At 45.5% G+C, this 12,480-nt stretch overlaps 1 long non-coding RNA gene across 1 annotated transcript; it reads left to right on the top strand.

The window, feature by feature from the left end:
* Positions 1-574: 574 nt before the first annotated feature.
* On the top strand, positions 575-5,173 carry LOC145436359 (uncharacterized). Its single transcript, XR_013914282.1, has 2 exons — positions 575-1,402; positions 1,468-5,173. It is a non-coding gene; the product is annotated as an uncharacterized LOC145436359 (long non-coding RNA).
* Positions 5,174-12,480: the final 7,307 nt, after the last annotated feature.

Below are 12,480 nucleotides of genomic sequence, written 5' to 3' on the forward strand. Positions count from 1 at the left end.
TACCTTCGCTCCTTATATCGTTTTGCTATGCCAAACATAGAAGTCAAATCCCACAACTTCGTGGTGAATCTTCATATGAACTTCGTAGATATTAGTGGCTGCTAATGACACAGATGTGTTTCTCTTTCAGTTTCATTACTGTTATCTACCCTACCGTGTGCATTTAAATCATGTTTTTACATCGATTTACCAAATAATTTACCGCTACTCATCTCGACCGGCTACCGGTAGGTCGATCAGATTGATACAGGAAATGTTATTCATTATAACGCGGGAAATTGTGTTGTATGCGGGCCCTGAACGATCACTCCTATTGTACGGGTCAGATCATCGTGTACTGCCTGCCGTATTCGGTCATCAACTTAGATAAGGTCAAAGAGAGACAACTTTTAAGGTCAAAGAGAGACAGACAACACAACAACTGGTTGGTGGTGAACGTTGCCAATTGTACAGGACAGATCGGCCTGTACTGCCTTAGTGCCTTATTCAGCATCCATAGTCAACCGCCCGCATTATAACGATGTGGTCAGTATACGTTCACTTTCCAGCAGCGTTACCTAATGTGTTACTCAATGTAAATGTATCAACATAACTATCTGTATGTGAATTCCAATTGTAAGACGTTTTGACGGTTTCAACGACGCTGCGAAGCCTTCATTTCGTTGGATATAGATTTCTGATCTAGGTATTGCAGCTGAGCAAGTTCCACTGCTGAATCGTGTCGGAGGTCATGTAAATTTTCGTTGTAGAGAAAGCTTAGAAGTGAAGCCACTGGGTTCGGTGTTCTGTTCATGTTCGTGGAACGGGCGGTTACGCCAGAGACGTCCCAAATGATTCGCAAGCAATCGACTTCATGTGTCGGCTAACGCGGAGACCAAGAAGTATAACTTTGTTCTGCCTGCTGTCATTCCTCGGATCTGGAATTAGGCCTCGCCCTGGCAAACCATGAGCAGCAGGGAGGCCCATACGGAAGGAAGCTTGATTGATAGCCGCTGCCTTCTCAGCTGGGGTCTCTAAATCTCACCGATTCTGGGAATCCTTGTTGCTTTGTCAACTATGCAGAATTATCTGACTCGCGAGGTTATCATTAAGCGGGTTATAAGTTCACTGAAGCAGTAGTAGATTGAACTGAGCAAAGCATAATTGAAACAGCCATATATATCAAGCGACATGACGATGGCAAGAGAAAGCACGCTCTAATGATCACACCTGTGCTACCGCATGGTGCGCCACCAGCTCACATATGTAATTTGTGAAAGGTATGGAAGGCATCATTCCTGATGAACACGCAGCAGGACGACCTATTGGTAGAACAGAAATGACATGGTGTGAACGCGAAGATGCGAAAAACCCAGAGGAGCTCCTACGTATATGCTTCTACGTATATAAGAAAAGTATGGAGGTGCGATGCTGGGTATGTTGTTTGACTCCTGTTGTTCATAGATAAATGAAGTCGCATCTCATTAGACGCATGGCTACGCACTACAACACCAACGCGGGGTTTGTGCGTCTCGATAGCGACGTTGGCCGTGACAAAACAGCAGGTTTATCGTGCACACAGTCGGCAGTGACGATTCAGCAGATTCCAGCGCCAAGATAACAGCAGAAAAGGGGAGACGGTTGCATAAAAAACGGTTGGCGCTGTGTTTATTCACGGCTATAGAGGCTGGGTGAGTTGAACGTGTTATATTTAAGGCTATAGACTGGGCGAGTTGAGCCTGTCCTATTGGAATGTGCTTGTGGATAAGTGATTCTTGATTTCGTGCCTATCAAAGAGTTCCATGTAAAAGTAGATCATGAAATTAGAGATGTTTCTACTGCAATAATTTCGCTTCTAGTGGTTGGAATTGAGCCAAAGGTGGTATGCATAATCTCTACTGACAGATTAACAATTTTATGGGGTCGGCAGAAAAATTTTTAAATTTTATTTTTTTGTTTTTCAATGATTAATTCAAAACTTTCTACTGGAGGAATCTCGCTTCAACTGGTTGGAATGGAGCCAAAGTTGGTGTGCAGCGTATTTTTTTTAACCAACCTAAAACCTTCATAAGTAGCCAGTTAAATCTGAAGGATATGTTTTTTGAATAGCCCCTACTGCACATTACCACGGATATTTCATGTTTTTAATGTCGACTCAGATACGGCACATGATAGAGATAGAAAGAAGCAAAATAACTTGGAATAGTCAGTCAGTCAGACAATCAATCAAGCACCCACCTTGACATACAAGCATAATAACACAACGATATTTACGTTTCAGGATATGCATTCTGGCAACAACACTCATGAATGCGAAATATGTGAAGCAAAATAACTTGGAATAGTCAGTCAGTCAGACAATCAATCAAGCACCCACCTTGACATACAAGCATAATAACACAACGATATTTACGTTTCAGGATATGCATTCTGGCAACAACACTCATGAATGCGAAATATGTGGAAAAGAATTTCGTCGTAAATATAGCTTAAAGGCTCATATGGATATGCATTTGGGCATCAAAAGGTACTAATGTGAACAATGTGGAAAAGCATTTTCTGCGAAGAGTTCCCTTAAGAGTCATATGAGAATGCATGCTGGCATCAGAAATTATAAATGTGTATGTGTTATTGTCTCTATACTTCCTGTTATTGTCATATTCCTTATTTCATTACGTTTAATTGTGTTCGAGTATTGATCTTTGCTGTATTAATATTAAAACTGTAATAGGTCGCGACTCGGTCACCTTTAGGCATCTAGTCCGCGCATTTTCTTCACGGTGGCTAGTGGACACTAGTCCTCTCGTTGTCCCGTATCACGGTCCAGGAACGAGCGTTGATGTCGTGTGTCCGAAACCAAATTGCGGTATGTCGTTCACTGAACCTGCTAAATTAGCGGATCACTTGACTTTTTCGCACCGCCGTGACGGCCTTAAATGGAAGTGCATGAAATGTGGTACTTTTTTTTCTGATTCGAATCATAAAATAAGCTGTCGCTATAGGCGGTGCAAGGGCACGCGACATCATAGTTGGTTTGCCTGTCCGACTTGCGGTAAGTGCTTTAACGCAGATCCGAAAGCGAAGGACCATTTTAAATCCTGCCACACTGAGTCTACTATCCCCCTGGATTCGGCTTTTACTATCCCCTGGATTCGGCTTTTAAACAATCTGGAATCCCCTCGGAAAATTTATTGACTGTCCCGATTAAATACGAGGGCAAGGATACTAGGTATCCTTGCCCATTTACCGGTTGCAATTACCAGGGCTTCCCTTACAAATTGTTGGTTTCACTACAGAAACACATTTTGACCAAGCACGGCATCACTAAAAACTTTGTAAATTATGATTTCGTGTGCGGCAGGTGTGACCAATGGACAATTCTTGCGCAGCCAGATATGATCTCTGCCAAGAACCATTGGTCCGCCTGCCGCTTACGGAAGGCTGCGTCTGCTTCCGGTAACTTATCTCCAGCCACGTCCACGACTGGTTTCGCGAGTCGACTCGATCTCCCCTGGCTATTTCCTCGCGTTTTTTAGTCCCCTTTGCCGTTGACGCACCGGAAAGTTCTGTTACTTCTTTTCCCGGTACTATACCGGACCCTGCCTTATCCATGGCCAATCTTTCATTTTTGTCGGAAACCACCTCCGTGGTTACTGGTATCATCTCGGGCTTGGTCACGGATTTCGAATAATTCAAGACGCTCTGTCGTTTCTTCTAAAAATTCCAAACACAAAGTAAAGTCCATGAAATTCTATCCTTCTTCTCATAGTAATAGCTCCGCTTCTTTTACTACCTCCTCTGGGCCGCGCGACTCGCCAACAGTCGTGACGTCACCAAATTCTTTTTCGCCCCGAATCCCGTCCCCAATCCTTACTAGTCGATTCCCGATCCGTAGGCCAGTAACTGGGGCCTTGCCTTACCTGCCGCCCGTGCCTGGCTTCGGATTGCCGGGGATAGTAGTCTAGGCCCGCGTACAACAACCCCAAAAATCGGGGTATCTGTGGGAAAGAGTTCGCTCGCAAGTCTGGCCACAAGCGCCATATCCATACTCATTAAGGTCTAAAATATGTTGGATGTGATATATGAGGGAAAGCATTCCGTCAAATAAATTACCTAAACAATCATGACGACGTCCTTTTCTGTTCGAAAGTACTACCTCGAACGTCACGTGGACACCTTTCGGAAAAATTAGAATTACGGTATCGCAGACTAACGCGAAGGCTGAAATTGATACTCATATTTGTGTTGAGCACTGTTGGTATTGTTCATTAAAATCGTACTTGAAGACTATTTGTACAGTTAATGTCTAGTTTCCGTGCAAGAGATCTCGCCGAACTTCGATAGGATTCTCGTGTGGATGGCCACTCGATTCGCAGTAGATTTCAAGGAGATTGGGATGTCAATATTCATTTCTTGTATTTAACATCTGATTCGCAATGTGCTGTATGTTACTTCGACCCAAATTTTTCGTACTGTCGGGCGTAATACTATATAACCTGGAAAATAACGAGATTCATTGAGCAATGTATCAATCGTGATATCGAGCCGGTTTGGCGCGATGATTAGTTATCTATTTCAACGTAAAGTCACCACCTTTCAAACGAGATGTAATCTGTTCATGTTCATACCAACAGGCGTCTGATTCGGGTTACGTTAATCATGAGCGTTGTAAATTGATGTGTTACGCTGGAAACAGCGGTGGCTATTAGGTCACGGTGACACACCTTCGACTAACTTGGCTTGATAGAACTGTCTGTACTATATATACCTCTACAATATGATGTACATATTTCTAGCATCGTCAAAATCAGTACCAAAAACGTTAGTGAAGAAGTCGTTTGGCCCCTATCTCTTTACCAAGCCCTATTCCATCATCGCTTTTGGAATGGTTTAAAACACTTTTGCCCAGCGCCATGATCATCTCTAAAGAGGGAGTAATACAAGAAGTAGAAGACTTCTACAGAAGAAACCTCTGGGCTAAGGATGTGCAAGCAAACAATGACATGCAAACGAAAAAAAAAAACAACCTTTGCCCGGCAGCCAGGGCTCTACTCAAGAGCTCCTTGCCGGCATGGACCGTACTTATTATGTTCTGCATAAATTTCGAGGTGACCTAAGTCGCGACTGTATTTATTCATTGTGCATATTTCTGTTAATGATCTCACGCCGAATAAAATATTCCAAACAAAAAGAATTCCATTAGTCGGCTCTGAGCCGACTGTTTTATTCAATGATTCCGTTCGAGAAGCGAGACAAGTTTTTAGCGTCGAACTGGCAAGCTTTTTACGAGAACGACTGACGTAACGTAGCGGCATGCGCTGCCAGCCACTGCTTTCGTTGAGGACGCCTCCACCCTAAGTAGGTCACGTAAGATGACACTTCTAAGGAGTATTGCCTCTAACTAACATTGCATGTCCAATCTTTGTCACGCCGCACGAATTACATCCCACTAATGTTTGCGAACCTTTTTGAATAGCTACGAGCAATGTTCCCTCTCAAGCTGCGAACGTGCGCAAATGCGCAGTGCTGACACGGTCTTTGCGCACAGAAAAGTTAGGCTGCTCTCTAAAAAATCCGAAGTGATGACCTTTTTTAGTCGTTACGGACTCCTGTCCAGTCTGGACAGGAGTCCGTGAGTGTGCGCAGACTCGTCAAAAATTAGAGGGAGCATTGGTTATGAGCACAACATTAGTGCTAAATATGCAGTGATGTTTCTTTAAACGGGAACACAGGTTTCATCCGATCCGGGCAAATTGCTAAATGAACAGGAAAATCATGGCTCGCATGAGCGAACGAATACATTCGTTACATAGCATCACACTGACAAAATCATGTCGACTCGATGCAGAGAACGCTGCATCAGAAACCAGGTCCCGTGTCTCCTAGTCAACGATTAGAAACAATTAATCGAAATAATACAACAAAAATAGTGTTTCAAGTCATTTGCAATAACGCCGATTACATTTGAGGATTATCGCAATTCATGTCGAGGCTACATCAAGACAGACACTAACACTCAAGAACGACTGATTCGGCATGACCGGAGCACGATCGGTATTGTTATGGTCTGGCTTGTCGCGCGTACTTTGTCCGTTTAGTAGCAGTGACAGGTTTAAAAAAGAACAAGGTAACGCTGACAGGTTAACGTGTGCCTCTCTACCAGAGGAAGAGATATCGCTCGACATCAAGCACAAGGAGGAGTTGGAAGCGGCATTCAAGCGTCGGACCTCCGATGACGTCGGGAGCGCCTGGTGGTGTTTTCACTGTCCGAGTCTGCGGTGCTCGTTTGAGGACAGCGGCGGCCGGCGAGCGCGTGTGGGAAGCCAACGGAGGATATCTCGGATTGGTCGTGGCGCCTGTGTGGGAAAGCAGTTTCGCGACTGTCAAGCGACCGACAACTTGTTTTTTTCATGTCTCACGAACATAAGATATCGCGACAGGTCGATGGACAGCGGCACACGTACACTGTCGAGCAGGTGTCTTGGTCCTGACTGCAGCAGGCGTGCGCGCTGGTCGGACCGCCATCGCACCGCTAACTGACGTGGTTTCCCAATTGAACGAGACGTGGTTTCCTAATTGAACGAAATGTATGTTGACGGTGGGGTTGTGTGGCTGTTATGCGTTATACGTACGTTCTGATCTGCCTCTTTCTACGCATTGAAGGCACCGGCAAGAGAGCGTAAATGTCCAAGAATCGCTAAACCTCTACACATTGTTGAAGGTACCGGCAAGAGCGTACTCTACACATTGAAGGTGCCGGCAAGAGCGGAAACGTCCCATAATCGCTAAACTATCTGCTTCGCAGGGTTCGTTCGAGCCGACGAAGCACACCGAGGTAGTATGTCGAGACTACGTCAACCCGGCTTTTACGTCCGGCTTACGTCCTGACTGCAGCAGCCGTGCACGCTGGTCGGACCGCCATCGCACCGCTAACTGACGTGGTTTTTCGAATGAACGAAATGTATGTTGGTGGGGTTGTGTAACTGTTGCGTAATTCGTTCTGATCTGCCTCTTTCTACACATTGAAGGTACCGGCAAGAGAGCGTAAACGTCCCAGAATCGCTAAACCTCTACATATTGAAGGTACCGGCAAGAGAGCGTAAACGTCCAAGAATCGCTAAACCAACTGATTTGCAGCGTTCGTTCGAGCCGACGAAGCACACCGAGGCAAGATGTCGAGACTACGTCCTTTTCAACGAAAAGCCGGCTTTTGGCGAAGGGGAGCAGTACATGACGCACGAGCAATCTCGTCAATAGAAGTGGCCGCCGCAGAGCGTTGGAGCTGATCAAGTTGCGACATTGGCTGACTGCCCGACCAGTGTCCGAGGGCGTCGCTATTGTCCGCACCATACTTGACAGCGCGGTGTCGTAGTTCCGACTGGCTGGCGAGGACCTGAACAGATCTGAAGCCTTGTGTTGCCTCCTACGCGCAGTTATTGTGTTGCCTCCAACGCGCAGCGATTGAGGCCCGAGCGAATGTTGTATCGTCGGCACCGCATATCTTGTGCAAGGGAAACCTCTCCTGTGCAAGATCTTGTTCCCCCGCCAAATCTGTTCTACCATGCCTCATGACTGTCAAGGCGTCGTTCTTTTTAAAATGTGTTCTACTATTGGTCGTGATCATATATTCGGGTAAATGATGATTTTTCGTAGCAGCCGGACAGATACAGATGTCAACGAACACCAGAATTTTAAAGGTGGACGACGCCAGCGCATCGTTGTGGCAGAATCATGAGATCATGGCGGCGGTAAAAGAAATGTTCCACGAGTACTGGTCAGCTAAAACGCACGGTACTAAGCAGTCGAACCCGCCTACGGTTGCAGTAGTTATATCACTGCTAACTAGGAAGATCTTTTTTTACGTGGTGGAGGCAGGCGACTGTGGATCGGCATGAAAAAGACGCTTTCTGACCATGAAATTCGAGCGGAGTTCACGAAGGTCGACTCGTCCCTGCGTAAAATGGGTCAAAGCCCAAACGTGCGAACAGATCCTGGACGCACTGGTCCGCGAATTCTGTGAGGAAAGCACATGTTCCCTCGTTGAGAATAAGCCGTTGCGCCGCGATGCTGGGCACTGTGCGCGAGTAATGGAAATGCCTAGGGATGGTGTGAACCCCTGAAAGGTTCAGGTTCATGTGAACGCGAACCTTTTTGAAAGGTTCTGTGTGAACGCGAACCTCATGACGTCACGTGGCGTCATAATGATAATTCGAACCCTACATTTCCGGTAAGTAGTAGCCTACATCAACGTACATACCTTCAGATATAGAGACGACTCAGGCTACATTATGAAAGCATTCGAGTGATATACTACATTATGAAAGCATTCGAGTGATATATAAGTACACACCGACATTTTCAGTATCCCTAAATATATCAAATAAAATGATCAAATGCTGTATTAATTCCATAAAACCGATATCTCCCGTCGCTTGGTCAACAATTCCGACAACGTCTTCGCAGGGGGATATATGTTTACGCCTCAACGATCTAGGTTAGACTGGACAATGTATTCTGAAGGCGTCAGACGATTGCTGCATAGATGTTGATCAGAGTGAAAAACCGGATTCTTCACTTGCTACAGATATTGAAGTCCGGAAATTTATGCATGGGAACTTGCACAAGCTTGCACAAGCAAAACGTGCCTTATTCATACCATTTTTTGATGTCAATAATTGAGTGAGCACGATTCAACAAGTAGCTACATGTAGTGTATTTCGTTCTTGATTTTATGTGATTGCCGGCCACAACAGATAGTTACTAAATATTCAAAACGGAGAGCCGAATATCTTGAGCTAACTTTTGTAAGAAAACGAGTAAAATATTTGAAATTGGCAAGGTGCATGCTCGTTTAGTGCTGAGTTAATTTCCGTGCTGCCAGCTCCACACAGAGAGTGGCTCGAAGTTGAGATGAGAAGACTTTCAAGCAAAGCTGATGAGGTAACGTAAAAAATTGAAAGTTCACTGTGCAGAACCTACAAAGATTCTGTTGTGAACGCGAACCTCTCAATTTCCGAGGTTCACACACAGAACGCGAACGTGAACCTCACGACGTTCACACCATCCCTAGAGATGCCTCGACGATCCGTCGTTGCAGCGTCTATGATAATTCTTAAGAAAAACTTCAATGAAGTCCCTGCATTAATTCGATTTTTGATACGCATCTTGTTTCTTTAGACTCTTGCGGGTCGCAAAGAACGTTGTGGAGGGCCGCATGCGGCTCGCGTGTCGTAGTTTGCCCACGCCTGTGCTAGACAGACGTGTTGTGGTATCCGATGATATAGACTCAAGGCAACGTTTCCGTATCGGCAGCGTCCCTAGAAATGCCTCGACGATCCGTCGTTGCAGCGCCTATGATAATTCTCAAGAAAAACTTTAATGAACTTTAATGAAGTCCCTGCATTAATTCGATTTTTAATACGCATCTTGTTTCTTTACTTTAGACTCTTGCGGGTCGCAAAGAACGTTGTGGAGGGCCGCATGCGGCTCGCGTGTCGTAGTTTGCCCACGCCTGTGCTAGACAGACGTGTTGTGGTATCCGATGATATAGACTCAAGGCAACGTTTCCGTATCGGCAGCGTCTGTGTCAGGCACGTCAAGTCACTATGCACGGCTGCAACCAAGTTACAAAGCTCCGAGTCACAACTCAATCTGACTTTGATAATTTTGACTCAAGTTTAATTTTGACTCAAGTAAAGTCGAGTCATTTAAAATTCGCCAGCGAGTCAAGTCCGATTCCAAGTCTGTGAGAAGAGGGTCGAGACCGAGCCATGGTATATTACGAGTCGAGGCCGAGTCGTGCTATAGATACAGTACACCACTCACTGCTCTAGCTATCTCTCCACCTAAAGTCAAATCTTGTGGTGTGTACGTCGCGAGAGTCTTTCATTTATGATGTCATAGAATCTCGACACAAAAGCATAATTTGTTATGCAACACAGATACCAGAGGATGCAACACAGATACCAGAGGAAAACGAACGAAGTTATGTAGTGGTTGAAAATAAAGACAAAATAAGGACGCAAGTTAAGACGCGGCCCTTCAAAATAAGGACAAATCTTGGAAATCAGGACAGTATGGCAAACCTGCCTCTAGGTCAAAGAGAGACAACAAAACAGGTTGGCGGTGAATGTTGATAATTGTACAGGACAGATCTGCGTTCACTGCCTTAGTCGGCCTTCATCGCCAACTGCCCGCACCTGAACGGTGTGGTAAATATACGTTCACTTTACGCGTATAGACTCTAGTGCGGAGCATGCACCGGAGCCGGATTGGATATCTATCCGGATTTTTACAATTTTGGCCGGACCGGATCACTACTTTATTGATCCGGTCAGAATCTTAATGGATAAGCATGGATTTTATAACTAGATAACTACCAACCAACTACACGTAAGTAACCTCCAAGCCAGTGTGAACATAAACGAGGCATATTTATCAATTCACGGAACCTCCGTACCGAGTAGGGCCGGATTTTTCATTTTTGGCCGGACCGGATTGGAGCCGGACCAGAGAATTTGTCGATCCGCTCCGCACTAATAGACTCGTACACCTTTTACCAGGATGTCATTCCTAATCGAGCAATAAATATGTTACAGCATATACGCTAATAATAATACCCTGCTACGTTACCCAATATGTTGCTGCTAGTGAATGTATCGTTGCTGCTAGTGAATGTATCAATGTAACTATATGTATGTGAATAACTGTACGACGATTTGGCGGGTTCAAGATCACGACGCCGCGCAGCCTTCCTTTCGTTGGATATAGATTTGATCTAGCCATTTCGGCTGAGCAAGTTCCACTGCTGAATCGTGTCGGAAGTTACGTAACTTGTGTTGTAGAGAAAGCTTAGGAGCGAAGTTACTGTTCACTGTGTTCACTGTTCAGTGTTCGTGGAACGGGCGGTTGCGCCAGAGACGTCCCAAATGTTTCGCAAGCAGCGAATGCGAGCAAGTGCGAGGCAATTATCTGCCAGGCATATGTCGCAAGAAGAGGTGTTAGTATAGTAAACACGGTTGATAATCTCCTAGCAGAGCGAGCATCTCGCCCACGGGTGTTGAAGGCTTTCGATCGCTCGAATGATGCATGTACATTAGTATCAACGCGCGCTCTTGTTGAAAGGACGAAAGTGTAGAGCAGGCTCTGTTTTATTGCATATGTTTGTTCTACTGTGGAGGCTACTCTGAAATGTAGATCAGTTGACTTCACGTCTCGTTGGCTGACGCAGAGACCAAGAAGTATAACTCTGCTGTCTGCTGCGAGTCTGCGACTACTCGGATCTGGAACTAGGCTTCGGCCTGGCAAAACCAGGTGCGTAGCTGGGAGGGCCATATGAAGGAAGTTGGTAGTCACTGCATTCTTACACGGGGTCTTCAAACTTCCCTGATTCTCGTAATCCATCTTGCTTTGTCAACTATCCAGAATTATCTGGCTCGCGGGGTCACTCACCATTAAGCGGGTTACAAGTTTGCCGCAAGCAGCACTAGCAAGTTAACTGCATGCAGCACTAGAGCGAAGTGAGCAAAGCATATTCCAAACAGCTCCTATATCTACTAAGCGACGTGACGATGTAAAGAGAAAGCACGCTCCAATGATCACACCTGTGCTACCGCGTGGTGTCGCCACAAGTTCGTATATATAATTTATGAAAGGAGCGGGAGGCGTCATTCCTGATGAACAGGCAATGGGACAACTTTTCGGTTGGACAAGAAAGGCGAACGCAGCTGCAATATGTAATATGTGAAGAACGAAGAGGAGCTCCTGCATCTATTTCATGAGGGGAGCAGGAGACACTACATGCTGGCCGTGAGGGTGCGAAGCAGGCCTGCAAAAATATCAAGCGTTCCAGCTCGGATGAGAATAGGAACCGAGCAAGACAAGCAAATCCACCTAAAGTCCCGAGATCGACGTTGCCCGCGAAAAACGGCCAAGTGTTATCGTGCACATGTCGGCAGTGATAGCGATGCGATTTGAGGGGCTTCGAGTGACGAATTGACAGATTCCAACGCTAAGAGAACAGCAATCAATGTGAATTTTCTGCTTTTCGTCATTTCGGAATGAATAAATTTTCTTTGATGGGGTGAAAATTGGTAGTATCGATGCCTATACCTAGGGTTGCCATGGGCATGGACCAAAATATAAGGACAGCCGGGAAATTCGATAACCGTAAATGCGATTTTGTATTTATTCAAGTCGTGGCATATCACATTACATACTTGAACAACCTGCTCTTGCACTTTTCGCAAGAAACAACCTGCTCATCCAACTCCTTATTGTTATGAGAAAGTGCTTCATGGATCTCGCGACAGCTCATGTCTAGCACTTCGTCGGCCCCTCCCCCAAACACGTTGGTCTGGGGCCACCATAGGGTTATCCATAGGGCTTATAAACCAAACTTCTTCACCACTTTCTCGAGGCGTCAGCCTAGACGGAAAAGGGCTGCACAGTATATATCAAGTTTGGACAAAATCATTTTTCAGCGTAGTTGGACAAAATCAT

Source organism: Botryllus schlosseri, chromosome 3, assembly GCF_051294905.1.
Source record: "Botryllus schlosseri isolate E-star chromosome 3, Bs_hap1, whole genome shotgun sequence".
Taxonomy (NCBI): Eukaryota; Metazoa; Chordata; class Ascidiacea; order Stolidobranchia; family Styelidae; genus Botryllus; species Botryllus schlosseri.